Here is an 18802-nt window from a genome sequence, read left to right on the forward strand (position 1 = left end):
TCGGAATTCTAACTGGCAATGCTCAGAAGTGCTCTGAGCTGCAACAGAATGCCTTTACATAGACTACTCCCATGGAATGTGCCAATATTCTGGCAGATTGCTTTAGTGCCACATTCACGCCCTCACACCCCCGAAAGGACCCATGTCAATATGTAAAGGGTTCCAATGCCTAGTAATCATGGCCACACAGGCAGACAATGCACTACCCACAACTAAGAATACAGCATCCATGGGACCAGATGACATCCTGGGTTGTGTACTACATGAACTACAAAATGGAATGGCAACTCACCTAACTGGCATGTGTAATCATAGCCTCGCATCAGGCCTGGTGCCCACTGAGTGGCACACAGCTTCAGTTTCCCCACTAAAGGGGTAATCCACCTGTGATCCCTGGAACTACCGTCACATCAGTCTGATGTGCCTGATCTGCATGGTCATGGAATGTATTATCAGGGATGTTTTGAACGCAGACATTGGTAACCCTCAAACAATGGACCCCACACAGATTGGGCTCATGGAGGCCCAGTCTGGTCTTCTGAAACTGATTGACTGCATTGACTCAGTCTGCATAGCTGCTGAAGAGGGTAAGGCAGTTCACAAAGGCTATGTGGACTTCGCCAAGCTCTTCAACACCATCCCCCAGTCTGGAAACATAGATTAACATACTAATCCAGCCACACATCCCTATGCCACTCACTGCATTTCCACATGGCTCACTGACAGAACCCAAACTGTAGGTGTAACTGACTCCAACTCCATCCCCAGACAAGTGACAAGTGGAATACCTTAGGGTTCAGTCCTGGGACCACTGATTTTTGGCATCTACATCTCTGAGGTACAGGCCAACAGTACAGGACTCTGGCTAACAAATGTAACAGATGACTGCAATATGGGAGTCATTATGGGCCTGACTGTACTGCATGATATGTTAATGATACCAGCCTGACATCATACAGGTAGGATGGAGTACTGCTAACATCTTGTGCTCTTGCTGTCTAAGGTCCTGGTTATGGGATCTGCAACAGTTGGTAGTGTTTTGCAGGGCAGACGTGTTTGGCTGTGGGGGGAAGTCCTATTCGTGCATGACATATGTTGTTTGTGCCTGTCAACCCCATTAATGGAGCATGTGGACATATATGTTTTTGCTATGTTCCCACTTTATCTACAGATGTATGTCTGTATATACCTATATATCGCTATATATATCTGCTTGCATATATGTGTGTATGTGTTTGTGTATATATATATATATATATATATATATATATATATATATATATATATATATATTTACATATATCAATATGTTGTATCAGTTTAGACATTAATATGTTTTCACACACACATACATCTACATGTTGGAATACATTCTCTGTACTGTTGTATGACTGGGCTGGATGATATGTTTGTGAATACAGCATGGTTATGGATATCTGAGATGGCTTAGAAATAAATCACTTGGGTTATGGTGTGCATGGTCCTGGGTTTGAGCCTAGCAGAGGTTGTTTATTTTGTTGCTAGGCAGAACAAGGGCCGATGGATACAGAGTGATTTAGACACTTTAAAGCAGTTGTACATGGGTTTGCAGAGGTTTGCGCGGAGGTAAGCACTGCTAAAGTCTGGTTACAGTTTCTTATACTCAGTTAGCTGCTGAATTGCTTAACCTGTGTAGGCATTGCTTAGCTCTGCACAAACCCGCACAAAGCTGCTAACAACTGCTTTAAAGTTCCTTAATCACTGTGTATCCAATGGGCAGTGTTCTGCCCAGCAACAAAATAAACAGCTACTGCAGGGCTCAAACCAAGGACCCTGCACACCATAGGCAAAGTGATTCACCACTAAGCCATGACAGATACAAAGAGGTTTGATGTTTGCAGAAACATATCATCCACTTCAGTCATGCAACAGTACAGAGAATGTATACCAACATCTAGATGTGTGTGTACCTATATTAACATCTAAACAGATACAACATATCTAGATATGTCGATATATATATATATATATATATATATATATATATATATATAAATTTCTAAAACTATATACATATATATCAATATATATGCACATATATACATGCATATGCCTACATCGACACAGATAGATATCTATGTAGGTGTATATATATATATATATATATATATATATATATATATATATATATATATATTAGCAGATGTGTCAATCTATATAGGTATATATGGCCATACATTTGTAGATAGCAATGGCAGATTAACAAATACACATATGTCCACATGCACCATTAATGGGGTTGTGAGGCCCCACACACTATACGTCTTGTAAGATTAGACATCCCCCCACAGCCAAACAAGTGGCTGGCCTTGATGTCACATGTATGGGTATGGCTTTGCACCCCAACCTCTCGGCTAATTTACATCTGTTATTCCTGTATGGTTGACATTGTGATACATAGTAGGGCCTCCGTAAAAGAAATAAACAAAACCCCCCTCCACATTGCCCACAGGTGTCACACACTCAACTCTACACAGGATATGACTTGAAAACACACACACACACACACACACACACACACACACACACACACACACACTCACACACACACACACACACACACACACACACACACACACACACACACACCTGTTATGTCTGGGAGTTGAACCCCAATCTAACTAGTTTATTACACTACACAGTTAGATTACACGCCACGGACATTGCTGTAGTACTTTTTCCACAAAGGTGTATTTCACATTGAATTACATCATCAGGATTACCAAAGAAGGTCATTTCAGCTGTACTGTGAGTGACACATAGAAAACATCCACAACTGATGTGTGGGTATAGAACCCCTGACCAAGGTCTATATCACACTACAGCATGGAGCTGTTATAGGACACACCACAGTGATTACTAGAGAAGTCCTTCCCCAAAGGTGTATTTCACAATGAATGACATCAGCAGGATTGCCAAAGTAAGGCATTTGAAATGTACTGTGAGCGAGTAGCCTATAATGCATTCCTCCATGCACAGACATTGGAATACACACAAAACATCCAGAACTGCCATGGGTGGAGAGGGAATCCTACCACAGTTCTAGATCACACTACAGCTGTACACAGTTACAGGAAGTGCTACAGAGATTACTGAGCTACAACCTTCCCAGAGGTGTATTTCTAGGTGGGTGACATCAGCAGCCTTGCCAAAGTTGAGTATATGAATTCTAAGGAGTGTGAGTACCCTAAAAAGCATTGCTCTCTACTCAGTCAGAGACACATACACACACAGATTCACACACCAACACACACACAGTTGCCAAATCTGGGTTAGAACACCTACCTAACTACTTTATCATACAACAGCTGTATGCAGTTACAGGACACGCTACAGGGATTACTAGGCTATTACTTTCCCAGAGTTGTATTTCCAGGTGATTGACATCAGCAGCCTTGCCAAAGTTGAGTATATGAATTGTATGGAGTGTGAGTGGCCTAAAAAACATTGCTCTTTACACTCAGTCAGACACACATACACACACAGATTCACACACCGTCACACACACACAGTTGTCAAGTCTGGAGATAGAACACCTATCTAACTACTTTATCACACAACAGCTGTACGCAGTTACAGGATGCGCTACAGGGATTACATCAGCAGCCTTGCCAAAGTTGAGTATATGAATTGTACAATGTGTGAGTAGCCCGGGTTAACAATGACCACCACCAGTACTGTTAGCCAACAGGGTGCTGGCGGAAATTGGACTACTGTTGGCCGAAGGAGAAGAGGAGGGGAAAGGCATGCCCAAAGGCAGGAAGAGAGGAGGAAGGTTAGGAGTGTAGTAGTGAGGATAGAAACTTTGAATGTTGGCAGTATGACTGGTATAGGGAGAGAGCTAGCTGATATGATGGAGAGAAGGAAGGTTGATATATTGTGCATGCAAGAGACCAGATGGAAGGGAAGTAAGGCCAGGTGTATAAGAGGCGGGTTCAAATTGTTCTATCATGGTGTGGATGACAGGAGAAATGGGGTAGGGGTTATCCTAAAGGAACAGTATGCCAAAAGTGTTTTGGAGGTGAAGAGAGTATCTGATAGAGTGATGTTTATGAAGCTTGAAATTGATGGTGTAATGATGAATGTAGTTAGTGCATATGCTCCAGAAGTTGGGTGTGCGATGGATGAGAAATAAAAATTTTGGAGTGAGTTGTGTGAAGTGGTGGTGAGTGTAGCCAAGGGTGAGAGACTAGTGATTTGAGCAGACTTCAATGGGCATGTTGGTGAAGTGAACAGAGGGGATGAGGAAGTGATGGGTGGTAGGTATGGTGTTAAGGAGAGGAATACAAAAGGTCAGATGATTGTGGATTTTATGAACAGGATGGACATGGCTGTGGTGAATACATATTTTAAGAAGAGGGAGGAGCATAGGGTGATGTACAAGAGTGGAGGAAGATGCACACAGGTGGATTATATCCTATGTAGGAGGGTGAGTCTGAAGGAGACTGGAGACTGTAAAGTGGTGACAGGGGAAAGTGTAGTTAAGCAGCATAGAATGGTGGTCTGTAGAATGATGTTGGTGATCAAGAAGAGGAGGAGGAGTGTGAAAGCAGTGCCAAGGATTAAATGGTGGAAGTTAAATAAGGGTGCTTGTGAGGTGGAGTTCAGGGAAGAGTTAAGACAGGCACTAGGAGGCAGTGAAGAGTTACCGAATAGCTGGGTAACTACAGCAGAGCTAGTGAGGGAGACTGTTAGAAAGGTGCTTGGTGTGACATCTGGACAGAGGAAGGAGGACAAGGAGACCTGGTGGTGGAATGATGAAGTACAGGAGAGTATACAGAGAAAGAGGCTGATGAAGAAGAAGTGGGGTTGTCAAAGAGATGAAGAAAGTAGACATGAGTATAAGGAGATGAGTCGCATGGCAAAGAGAGAGTTGGCGAAGGCTAAGGATAAGGCATATGGAGAGTTGTATGAGAGATTGGACACTAAAGAGGGAGAAAAGGACCTGTACCTATTGGCTAGTCAGAGGAACAGAACTTGGAAAGATGTGCAGCAGGTAAGGGTGATAAAGGATAGTGAGGGAAACGTACTCACACGTGAGGAGAGTGTGTTGAGTAGATGGAAAAAGTACTTTGAAGGGTTGATGAATGAAGAGAATGAGAGAGAGAGAAGGTTGGATGATGTGGGGATAGTGAATCAGGAAGTGAAACAGATTCACAAGGTTGAAGAAAGGACAGCTATGAAGAGGATGAAGAATGGAAAGGCTGTTGGCCCAGATGACATACCAGTGGAAGCATGGAGGTGCTTAGGAGAAATGGCAATGGAATTTTTAACGAGATTGCTTAATGAAATTTTGAAAAGACAGAGGATGCCTGAGGAGTGGAGAAAAGGTGTTTTGTTACCTATCTTTAAGAATAAGGGTGATGTGCAGAGCTGCAGTTACTACAGAGGGATAAAACTGATCAGTCACAGCTTGAAGTTATGGGAAAGAGTAGTGGAAGCTAGGTTAAGAAGGGAGGTGATGATTAGTGATCAGCAGTATGGTTTCATGCCAGGAAAAAGCACTACAGATGCAATGTTTGCTCTGAGAGTGTTGTTGGAGAAATACAGAGAAGGTCAGAAGGAGTTGCATTGTGTCTTGTGGACTTAGAAGAAGCATATGACAGGGTGCCTAGAGAGGAGTTGTGGCATTGTATGAGGAAGTCAGGAGTGGCAGAGAAGTATGTAAGAGTGGTACAGGATATGTAGGAGAGTAGTGTGACATTGGTGAGGACTGCAGTGGGAGTGACAGATACATTTAAGGTGGAGGTGGGATTACATCAAGGATCAGCTCTGAGCCCTTTCTTATTTGCAGTGGTGATGGAAAGGTTGACAGTTGAGATCAGACAGGAGCATGATGCAGAGGACAGGAAGAAATGGAAACAGATGATCCGCTGTGGCGACCCCTAACGGGAACAGTCGAAAGAAGAAGACAGAGTGTGAGTGGCCTAAAAAGCATTGCACTTTACTCAGTCAGACACACACACAGATTCACACACACAATTGCTAAGTCTGGGGTTAGAACACCTACCTAACTACTTTATCACACAACAGCTGTACGCAGTTACAGGACATGCTACAGGGATTTCTAGGCTACTACTTTCCCAGAGTTGTATTTCCAGGTGATTGACATCAGCAGCCTTGCCAAAGTTGAGTATATGAATTGTACGGACTGTAAGTGGCCCTAAAAAGCATTGCTCTCTACTCAGGCAGACACACACACACAAACACACAGGTTCACACACCAACACACACACAGTTGCCAAGTCTGGAGTTAGAACACCTACCTAACTACTTTATCACACTACAGCAGTACGCAGTTAGAGGATGCGCTACAGAGATTACTGGGCTATGATATTCCCAGAGGTGTATTGCTAGGTGAGTGACATCAGCAGCCTTGCCAAAGGTGAGTATATGAATTGTATGAAGTGTGAGTAGCCTAAAAAGCCTTTCTCTCTACACAGTCAGATACACACACAAACACAGATTCACACATCAACATACACACACACACACAGGTGCCAAGCCTGGGGTTAGAACACCTACCTAACTATTTTATCACAGTACAGCAGTACGCAATTACAGGACACGCTACAGAGATTACTGGGCTATGATATTCCCAGAGGTGTATTGTTAGGTGAGTGATATCAGCAGCCTTGCCAAAGGTGAGTATATGAATTGTACAAGGTGTGAGTAGCCTAAAAAGCTTTTCTCTCTACACAGTCAGAGACAGACAGAAGCGCACACAAACACACACTCACACAGTTGCGAGATCTGGGGTTAGAACTACTACGTAACTAGTTTATCACTACAGCAGTACACAGTTATGGGATGCACCATGGGGATTACTGAGCTACAACTCTCCCAGAGGTGTATTTCACATTGGATGACCTCAGCAGGCTTGTTATGATACTGCTATGGTGTGGGCGATGTGTGCATGGGCCATAACCCAATCATGTAGGGGTTGTCATGCCACATGCAGGCACACACGGGGTCATATGCCACAGGTATGTGTATACAGCTACTAGGTGACTACTTCTTGTACAGTCATGTTGCACAGCAGGCACGTGCACCATATAGTCTGTCATGCTGACAGATACTGGTGGCTAGTATCTGCAGTGAGTGACACCTACACTTCATGTGTTTGGAGCCCTTTGGCTGTGTGCTGGGTGGGACAGGCCCAGATGGCTCCTTGTCACGGTCACCCTCTTCCACACATCTATGTCAATCTACCTGTGGCTTATTATAGTGTGTTGTCCTTAAATATATTTCTGTATTCCCATCCACTGTGTGTGCAAGGCAGGAGTGGTGCATACTGACATGTGTCTGCAATAAGAACTGCAACTGCTAGATATGTCTGATTTACTGGTGTTTGCAGACATGGCTTTCATGTGTTTAAGTGTGTGAGCATGCCCAGTATGACCTTTAAGTATGTTGATGACTGACATCGTCTTCATTCGTCCAAGTGTGAGAGCATGCCCAGTATGGCTATCTATATTGCATGTGTGGATCAAGCCCAGGTAGTTTGTACTGCGGTGCGGACCTTTGTGTTGTACACCGACAGGTAGCATGCTGTGTCTGCAGGGTATACATCGGTCATTTGGCATTGGCTATTGCTACATTTATGCATAGCGGGGGGGGGGCACCTGATTGTTTCTACATTTCTACACAGGGGTGGGGGGCACACCTGACTGTTACTAAAAGTGTAAGTAGGATGGTGGGGCACTACGGACAAGTTTACTCATTTGTTAGGACTGTACTGGTATGTCAGGTACACTATTTCAGTCTCTGGACTTGCCTATCATGCTGGCTAGAGGCATACCAGTGTACTACAGATCTTAGCTTTCATTACCTACATATTAGTTTTTGACTTCCTAGACTTCACAACTTACATCCAACTGCCTGTCCTGCTGTAGTCTGTCTGTGTAGGCCTGGGGGAGGGGATACCCATAGGGATCATTCAGAGGCCATAGTACAGCATTTGTATGTGTTTGTCTACACCTATCCTGCTGGCTGTGACTGTTGTTGGGTATGCGCCCCCCCCCTCGACTGGCATGTGTGAGTCACAAACCTTGTGAGTGTCCCAGTACTGAGGGTGGTGCTACAGGGTTGCCAATGTCAGATGCACATAGTAGACTCCCTATACATGGTTGAACACAGGTAGTGTCATGTTTGGCATCCCTTTTACTGTATGTGCGAGTCAGAGACAGGTGTCATTCCCTGGGTCCCTACTGTGTCAGTGCATGTGCTATATGTTGCCTCTTTGCCAAGGCCACAGCATACTGGGCATGCCTCCTTCTGCCTACTGGGCAGGCTCAGGTTTTTCCTCCTCTGAGTCACTCTGTGCCTGTGCAGGCCTTGGCACTGGTGGGGGGCTGTGTGGCCCTGCCCCATGCTGTTCCTGCTGCAGCTGTTTCCGCAGGATCATATTGTGTAGCATGGCACATACAAGGAAAATTTGGGTACATGAAGTTGGGGAGTACTGCAAGACTCCACTGGATGTGTCCAGACACCGGAACCATGACTTGAAATTCCCAAACACATGCTCTATTATGATTCGTGTTTGTGCATGTGCCTCATTATGGAGTTCTTGTTCGGGTGTGTGTGCATTTCTGATGGGTGTCATCAGCCATGGCTCCAGTACATATGCAGCATCCCCCTCTAAGTGACCGTGTGGGATATCTCCACTGGCAAATGTTTGGTACAGCTGTGTCAGATGCCAGATGTGGGAATTGTGGTAGCTTCCAGGACAGCCAGCATGCACATTCATTATTATGCCCTGGGCATCCCATACGACATGGCAGTTGGAGGGGAAGCCCTTGCAGTTGATGTAGACCCTATCCTGCTCACCTGGTGGTGCTTTAATGTGTATGTGCATGCAGTCTATTGCACCCACTATCTCAGGGTATTCTGATATTTGGTGGAAGAGAAGCATATTGCTGGCCAATGCCTCACGGGTGATGGGGAAATATACGTGCTCACCGACATGTGCTGATATGGCATCCAGGAACTGGTGGAACCCCTGGATGCTGATGACTGTGAAATCCCAGTCATATCCCCAGTTGGCCTTTGGAAGGTACCTGTGGCTAGTATTCTTAGGCCTACACATACCTTGGTATCCACTGGGATGGGTTCCCTTCTGTTAGTTTTGTGTGTGAGTTGTGGCCAGCATAGCTCAACAATTTGCTGTTGGAGGTTCCTGTCCACCCTATAGCGCTCCACTATCTCCAGCTCATGCAGCCCTTGGTAGGTTACATTGGGTCTGTACACTCTAATCCATCTCCTCACTGTAGGTTGCTTAGCAGGATTCACATCCTCACCACCCTCATCCTCTTGCATATGCTGGTTTATGATAGCAAAAGCAGCCCCTAACATATTTTCTCTTGCTTTCGTTTTGTAGAATTTCCCTGTTTGTATACACCATTGGTTCAGAGGTTTTGGAAAAAACAAGGGGGTAGGTGTTTGCATAGTTTATAGTGGTGTGCTGGGCTGGGTTGGGCTGCTGCCTATGTAATTGGCTGTTTCTGATACTTTTCATCTGTCTGCTAAGATAGTTCTCCTTGATTACCTTCCTACTGCTGTTTTCCTTTCCCATTGTCTCCCAGTTTAAGCCTGTGTGTGTGCACTGCAAAAATGGAGTGCTCAAATGTGCACAGGGCTGCTATTTCCTGGTTTAACTTCCTTTTTCTTCCTGTGCACACCTGCTTACACTTTGTAAAGAGTGCTAGGCAGTTTGGAAACACCTCTAGCTTAGCTGTGCTAAGCTAGAAGCAGTCACGAGCCACAGGGCTCCAATCTGCTTACAGTATGCCTGACATCCCCCCCTGTAATGTCACCTATATCCTAGTCTTGCACCCAGCTATTAATACTCTTGCACTCTTGGGACCTGCCTCACACCCTGGGAGAATATGGGATTCACTAACCTTTCCTTAATTTGCATAGGATTGCATACTAATGCATAGTTACATGCTCCATACTGAGCCTCCCCCTTAGCAACCACTGCTCACTGGCCAAGTTGTCTTTTGCCTGACATTGACTTGCATGCCAAAATACTGATTTTTGTTAGAATGCTCATTTTCAGTTTATTTTCTTATTTTACCACCGATCCCGTTTGCGCACCACTGCCCTATGCTTAAACAGCCGAGATCGGCGGAAAAAATTTAAGTTGTTTTATTTATTTTTTTGACAGTTTGCAATGCCAATGGCCTTCTACTTGGCCATTGGCATGCTTCCTCAATAATATGCAGCCTTTATTTGGAGCTGTCACAGCTCTGTTTTGGAGTTTGCAGAAATGTACTCGGTTTGTAACCAAGTACATTTCTGCAGATTGCACTTATCTTGCACGGACTGTTGCAAGCTTCCTGGATTGCAATATTTCTCCTGCAAATTAGGTGATTTGCATACCAGGGCTTAGTACATGCAAGATTAGTGTTGGAGCTCTCGTGCACACCCCTGCAAGCTGTTCCTGGATAGCACGGCAGACATATTGCCTGCATGAGCTACTGCACTCATCTTGCACTCCGTGCAGGCTTTTGAGAATCCAGAGGTGTGTATTGTAGCCAGCCTTTTTTAAAAGCATGAAGTGGTACAATAAATTCTTCAAAAGGAATGGAGAAAAATTATTTGTTCTGGCACTGCAACCAGTTGATCCTGTTTTTCAGACTTGTGACACTAATGTGATAATACAAGTTAAAGAGTACTGGTTAGTTATAATAAATCACAATTCAGACATGACTTTATTTATTTCCAAGTAGGAGAAACAAAAGTGGCTAGCTGAAGTGACAAACCTGATCACTTTAATGCAATCCTGTCACTAATATGCTACCAAAACTCATCTAAGTGAGCACATTAATAGCACCATACCACCAAGAAACTGAGATTTCTGTGTATAGATTCAAGGAAAAAAAACAGCAAGATTGACACATGGCATACTCTACAGGTGTACACAACTTGTACAAAAACCTAGGCTAAAAGCTAGCAACAATGAAAATTTGGTCAAAGATGGAGCCCACTGGGTACTGGCATAATACAGGCCAGCCAGTAAGAAATGACCTTTGAGAATTATTTTTAACATGTAGTATATTACATAGAGAACCTCTTCTGACTAGAATACAACTCACAGTCACTGGATTAGTTACCTGAAACCATTAGGTGTGGTATCCACATGCCTCAGATGGGAGGCTTTCACGTTTGTTGTATAAAACATGTATTCATTTTCATATTGAAAACAGCTCAGAGATAATCTTAAGAAATATTAATTATAGTAATTAACTTTATGGTCCTTCATGGTTAAATATAGTTGCAATTCCTTAACTGACTTCAGAGCTGGATAGAAAAATGACTCCAGGTTTACAGCAAATAATGATTTATGACAACAATCCAAAATTAAAGCAAAGACAGCTACCATTCCCTCAATCAATTTTAACCCTGCTAACTTCTCCTGACTTGGCTAACTGAAAACTGGAAAACTCTAAATATAATCCCTCCTCTATAACATCCCTACCAATTAAAGTATTTACAGATGATCATTATACTGAGAACTGCTGCAGTAGCCTTACTATATGGGTTATATCCTGCCAGTGATATAATAGACAACTTTCAAAGTTTCTCCGCACCTTCCATGCTCCCAAACTTTCAGGCAACTTGAAATAAGCTGACTAAAAGGTAAGTTTGAACACAAAGCCCCTCAGAGCTTTCCTGCTACCAAAGGTATGACCTGTTGAGGCTTTTCAGGATCGACGGTCAGTTTATTCTTTCCTTTGCTCGGCATATAAGTTCCTTTTGGGGAAAAAAGACTTCTATTTTATTAATTTTGTTAATGTTTTATTTGGAAATAAAGCTAGGAGTTTTGTGTTTTTAACAGACTGCCTCAAGGCTTTTTTTTGTCAGTTTATTAAAAGACATATACAGTAACTGAAAACACCATTTCTGTGGAGAAATAGTGTTTATTTTACTTTTGTGGGGCTGGCACAGTTTTTTAAAGTGCTTTTTACTCTGTTTTTCCATCAAAAAAGTAACGTGTGGACTGGTAGTGTTTACTGGCGATTGCTGCTTGCCTTTCAAAGTGTGAGGAATCTATCTCTTGGGTGAGAGAAATTTTACACAAGCTGGGATTCCAAGAGAATATTCAAAAGTATTTGTTGACTCCTTTACACATGATTTTGTTCCTGGCATGTCAGCTGGACACTTCAGTTCAAAGAGCTTTTCTTCCACATGAAAAAAATATGTTTATTTAGATAAGTTTCTAAGGTTTTCCACTCAGAATGTGTTCTCCACAAAAGAATACCTCAGGATTTTGGGTCTCATGGCATCTATGATTTTCATGATACCCCTAGCAAGACTCCACATAAGAAAAATACAGTGGTTTCTGAAATCTCTTTCATCCCAGCATCAGCACCCTTTATCTTTTCAAATCCCAATACTGGGGTTTTGGTGGAGACAATGGATATCCTTAAATCCAGGCCTCTCCTTCTCCCTCTCTGCTCCAAAGCAGTCAGTCAGCACAGATGCTTCCAACTTTGCTTGGGGAGCAGTTTCAGAAGGAAGAAACTGTAAGGGTGTGGGACACTAAGGACAGGCACAAGCACATAAATATCAAGGGAATACTTGTCCTGATCAAGGCACTTGACTCTCTGAACCATCTTTAATTCCATAAATTTCTTCAAGTGGTTGCAGATAACATAGTCATGTGGTATATCAACAAACAAGTGGTAACCAAGTTAACCCCCTTTGCAAGCTATACATTTTAGCTTGGGATAAAGCTTCATGACAGAATCTCACTCTACAGGCATCCTACATTTCATCAGTGCAAAACTGTGTGTCAGACCAACTGAGCAGGACCAGGGTAGACCCTCACAAATGGAAATTAGATCAGGGGTGTCTTCCAAAATTTGATCCATCTGTGAGGAGTTCCTCAAGTAGATCCCTTTGCCTCTTCTCTGAAGAATCAACTGGCAAGATTCTGCTCCAGGACACCATGCAAGAAGGCCTGGAAGACAAATTCTTTTTAGTACTCTTGGACAGGAATATTTCTGCATGCTTCTTCACCATTTCCACCCATATCCAGGGTACTTCTGAAGATTCAGAAGGAATCCTTCAAGATCATTGTGGTGACTCTCCTCTAGCGACAGTGGTTCTGCCTTCATTTGGAAATGGCCATGGGCAATTACAGCAAGACTCCTCACAGAATGGATATACTCACAAAAGAACAGGAGTGTTTGATACACTCTGACATCAATCATCTTTAATTGACTGCTTGGATGATAGGGTCTTAAATCTTTTTAGGCACTTCTTACTGAGGACATGCAGCAGGTAATAACTAAAGCGAGAATGCCTGCTACTAGAAAATCATATATTAGCAAATGGAAAAGGTTTTCTAGTTGTTGCAAACAACATAGCAATCACTAATTCAGGGTTAGTTAATCTCTGGTTCTACAATATTTGTGTAAATTAGTATCCTATGGTCTTTCTTATTTTTCTATGTTCATTTATCAGCCATTTCAGCATGTCTGTCCATGGATCCTTCTGTTTTAATACAATCTCATGTCAAAATGTTTTTGAAATTGGTTTTGTATAAGAAGCCTCCAAGAAAGCTGGTGGATCCTCCTTGGGATCTTTATTTTATGGTAGAAGCTAATACTTGCTCCGTTTGAACCAGTTAATCTAGCTGACTTGAGGTTCTTACATAGAAAATAGTTTTACTGATTGCTCTTACCTCTGCAAGGAGAGTATATGAGTAGCAAACTGTCACAATGAGTCAACTCTATCTTTTTTTTCCATAGGGATAGGGCTTCTTTGAGAACTAATCTTTTTTATGTCTGAAGTGGTATCTGAGTTTACTTTAAGCCACACTATCCATCTCCCTGTTTTCTTTCTTGAATCTTAAAATGAGAGAGAATAGATAGTCCATACCTTGAATGTTCACAACCACCTCAAGTACCATCTTGATGAACTAATTCTTTCAGATCTGTAGAACAATTCATCATTTCTTGTGATGGTAAGAACAAGGGGCAACCTGTGTCAAAACAGATTATTTCCAAATAGTTGTCCATGGCTAGTACCTTTTGTTATACCTAACATCACAAAACAGTTCCAGGCAGGGTGAAGGCCCACTCTACCAGGACTTTGGCTTTGTCTATGGCTTTTTGGAAAAGGTTGGATTCTAGAAGTATTCTAAAAGCTGCTACATGGTGCTCTGTCCATATTTTTACAAAGTACTTTAAGCATGATTCCTTCTTAAATATAGAGCAGGCTTTGCTAGGGCCTTTCTCCAGGGGCTCCTGGACTCTTCTCCTTTCACCTCCCAGACATTGTTAGCTAAGGTAATTTACCTATATAGCTAAGGCTACAGCAGCAGTGATTAATATATTGAACATAGTACAGTCATGTAAGTTAAACTTATCATAACAGTAGATGTTCGAATGATCATTGCAACAGTAGCTGCTCCCTCAATCCACCCGCATCTATATTACAAGATCAAATGCTTAGGTGATCGAACACCTAAACATCAAACTTGTAATATCAAACCCAAAAACGTCGAACAGCATAGGAAAATACATTAGTCAACGACTGAAAAAAAAACAAACTTTACACCCAAACTAAGTGGGGGGCTTCGCCCACACCCCCCTGACTAAATATAGCAACTCAGAGATCATTCTACAGTAGACAAAATGGCAAAATCCGACGAATGGCCAAGGAAAATGTTTCCCTGCGTTAAATTGGCCATTCGCTGTTTTTTTGCTTTCGATATTACAAGTTCGATGTTTAGGTGCTCAATCACCTAAGCATTCAGTCTTGTAATATAGACCCAATCCATCCCCATCCCCCTTTTTATTGTGTGTTCTTTATGTCATGGTGTTGTTTATTATTATTATTATTATTTACAGTTTGTTTACGAAAGTCCATTGAGCCAAAAAGACACAATTTTCAATGGAGGCCCGGGGAGAAAGGCTCCATTATACATTTAAACATTTGTACAATTAACAAGTAAACAACTTATAACATATCTTCAAGGAAATACCATGCAAGAAAAGTATAACATATAATAAACAGTAAATTTTAAGTAAACAAAAAAACTTTAGAGAAACATGACCTATCAGAGCCTTTAAAGGCAGTATGAAAGAGATGGGAAAATAAGAATAGTGGAGATATAGTATTGAGATCAGTTGAGAGGATAGAGTAGGGAATTTAGGGGAAGGATAGTGGCAAGTCAGGTGGGTTGAGAGCAAGGGCATTCCCAGTGAGAAGAGAGGTGGGAATGGAGCAAAGTCTTGAAGGTTAGATGATTGTTGGTGGTACAAATGTGTGGTGGAAGAGAATTCTAAAGTCATGCTAGGGAGAAGGATAATAGAAATGTACCTGGAGTGTATGTGGGTTTGTTCACTTCTAGCAGATTCTGATTGTTGGACCTGAGTAGTCTATCAGGCTGGTGCATTTTAAGAGTAGAGGCGAGGTAGGGGCAGTGGGCGGGTCTAAAGATGAGTTTGTGTGCATTTGATAGTTGCATATAAGTGAGACAGATGGACAGTTCTACCCAGTTCAAGTAGTAAAGGGCAGCACAATGGGGAGAGGAGGATTTGGATCTGGTAGAAAATTTAGCGATTTTATTGTAACATGAAGATAATTTTGTCATTAGTGAGGAGAGGTGCTCCATACAGGAGGGAGCAAATGAGGTAGGTGGTAGAGAGGATACACTTGCTTGGGGAGTAAGATAGCAACTATGGCGATAAAGCATACCTAGTTTTTGGTGAGTTTTTCAATGTTAGCTTGAAGGTGAATATCAAATTTTAATTGCTCCTCTATAATTACTCCTAGAAGATTTGCATGGGGGACAATTTTGATAGAGGTGTTGTTTTTGCTAGTAATGGAGAAAGTGTTCTTGTCAATTTTGGTACATTTCAAAGGGGTGTATAGCATGATTTTTGGATTTAGCTGCATTGAGAGATTGGTGATTATTGAGCATCCAGTGCTCGGTAGAAGAAAAAGTATTTTGAGTTAATTCTATGAGTGTGGAGAGGGATTTGGCAGAGCAGATGATTGTAGACTCATCTGCGTATTGGACAAGTTTAACATTAGGGATATACTGATAGAAGTCATTTATAAAGATATTAAATAGTTATGGGCCTAATATAAGGCCTTGTGAAATGCCAGTCAGAGTATTAAGGAAGGAGGAAGTGCAGTTTTTCCACTTGATGGCTTGTTGCCTGTCAGAGAGGTAACTGGAAAACCAGCTAATAGTGGAGCTTGTTAGACTGACAGGAGAGAGCTTGGGCAGGAGATGATTGTTCAAAACTGTATCAAAAGCCTTAGATAAGTCGAGAAGCAGAGTAGATATAATATTACCAGAGTCACGTGTGTGGTTGACAGTTTAGAGAAAGGATAGGAGAGAGGTAGTGGTGCTATGTCTGGGTCTAAATCCATGTTTTATGGGAGTTAGCAGTTGACTGTCTAAGAGGCAGGGAAGTAGTTGTAGGCAAATACATTTTTTCGAGAATTTTAGAGATGGGGATAAGATGGCTATTGGGCGGAAGTTAAAGATATCTGTGTTGTTGCCCACTTTGTGAAGGGGAATAATAAAGGCTTTTTTCCAGAATACGGGTACATAAGATTCTGGAATTGAATGATTTATTAGGATTGAAATGGGGAAGGCTATGCCATCAGCAGCTAGCTTAAGAAAGCTAGATGGAAGGCTATCAGGGGCATTTGAGTTTGGTTTCAGGTAGGAGTTTTTTATGGTAGAGATAATAATAGGTTTAATAGTAAAAGGAGGAAGTTGAGTAGTTTCAGTGCTTGAGAAGGTTACATTAGTAGTGGTGGATGGGGCCAAAGTTGGAACATTGTTTGGAAAATATGAGGTGAGTTTGGCTATTGAGTAAATGAAGAAGGAGTTGAATTGACTAGCCAAGGAAAGATCAGAGGAGATTGGATCAGGGTAGGTGTTTTCTTTTTTATCAGGATAGAGGAAGATAGAGATACTATTCCAGAACATTTTGAGGTTAGTTTTATGGCTGGTTTGCAGTATGAAGTAGTAGGATATGTGGTCAGAGGCAATTTGTTTTTCGACTTTGCTATGAAGTTGCTTATATTAGGTCAGGGAGGTGGGAGATTTGTATTTCTGGTATTGTTTCCATGATTTGTCTTGGAGATGCATGAGGGATTTAGTTTCCTTGGTTATCCAAGGGACAGTTTTGCCTTTAATTATTTTAGTTCTACATGTGGAAAAGCTATTTAACAGATTGGTAAATGTAGTATTAATGTAACAGCATTGTCCAGGGGTAGGGTTTTTAGTTGATTCCAGTTATTGTGTTTTAGTGAGTCAGAGAAGAATTGAGGGTTGAAGTTTTTTAGTGATCAAGTAGAGATGTAGTTATGACAGATGAAAGGGGGAAAGCGGGCTATGGTTGAAAGCTGGAAAATGGTCACTGAGGGAGTTGGGTAAGGTGCCACTATTAGACATAAGTGAGGGTGACAAACTAGTGTCCAGTCCAGAATTCTACTGGAGGAGTTGTCTTTAGAGGGTCTAGTAGGTGAGTTAATTAATTGGTTGAAATTAAATAAGTTAATATTTTGAGAGGTTGCGGGAGATTGTATAGTAGTCCAGTTAATATTAATGTCACCTAGAATTATAGTTTCATTGTTTATGTTAGATGAGAACCAGGAGAAGATATCCTCCAGAATGGGGATAGTGTCACCTGGTGGGATATATACGACAGCTAGGCATATGCTTTTGTGGTTATTGATCTTTAGGAAGGCTAGAGTTAGCTCAGCAGTAGTGAATTGGGGTATAGGCTTAGTATAGGGAGCCACTGATAGATAGGATGAAAAGAGAAGAGCTACCCATCCACCTTTCTTATTATTTGTTGTTTCTAGCATTTGTCTTTTCAGGGCTTGACCTCATTCTGTTGGCAGGAAAGCTCAGAAGGGCTTTGTACCAAACATGTATTTCAAACAGCTCAGCTCAAGCTGCCTGACAGTTGGGTGTATAGAAGGTGCCCTGAAGATATGAATGCTGGCTGGCTGTTATATCCTTGGAAGAACATAACCCATATAGTTAAGGCTACTGGAGTATCAATCATTTGAATATTTGCTGCTGTGGCAAGTTTAACTTAAACAACTGTACTTTTTTTGCAAGAATACTCAGATCTTGTGCAACATCTCTGCTGTTCCATCTGACACATAGACAATATTATCATCATTTAAACTATAAATGAGCTATCAGATGGAAATAATGAAATATCAGTCCCAAGAAACAAACTTTTTAATTTAATCTGTAGCACTGTTATAAATAAAATTTGAATCTATAGCACTGAAATAATATAAATATAATGCAGTTGTCCCTTACCGAATGTAAACGTAAAACAAGTAACTTTGATTGCTTAGATTAACTCATAAAATGTTATTTATCTGTCACCTTTACCATGGATATGGTTGTGCTTATACTAGTTACACATTTTTGGATTATTTGGTGTATTGAAGACGTGAACACGATGGCCGAGGTTATGGATCCACTGCTGGATTTATCTGTACATCCCACACCATCTATGAGTGATACTGGGTTATTACGTGTTTGACTGGCCTCTCTGACTGACATTCTAAAGACTTTGAAGGTGCTGGTGACTACAAAGATTTGGGAAGGTGAGGCACCTAGTAGTTCAGATGAAGAGAGGGCCACAGTAATTGATATGTTTACTCGAACAGTGTCTGCAGTGAACGAAAGGACATGTGAGAATTCTCAGTCAATTTCACTATAATGACATTTCTTCTGTACTCAGTAACAAATTTGATC

This window comes from Protopterus annectens, chromosome 2.part2 (genome assembly GCF_019279795.1).
Source record: "Protopterus annectens isolate FY-2018-M chromosome 2.part2, PAN1.0, whole genome shotgun sequence".
Classification (NCBI taxonomy): Eukaryota; Metazoa; Chordata; order Ceratodontiformes; family Protopteridae; genus Protopterus; species Protopterus annectens.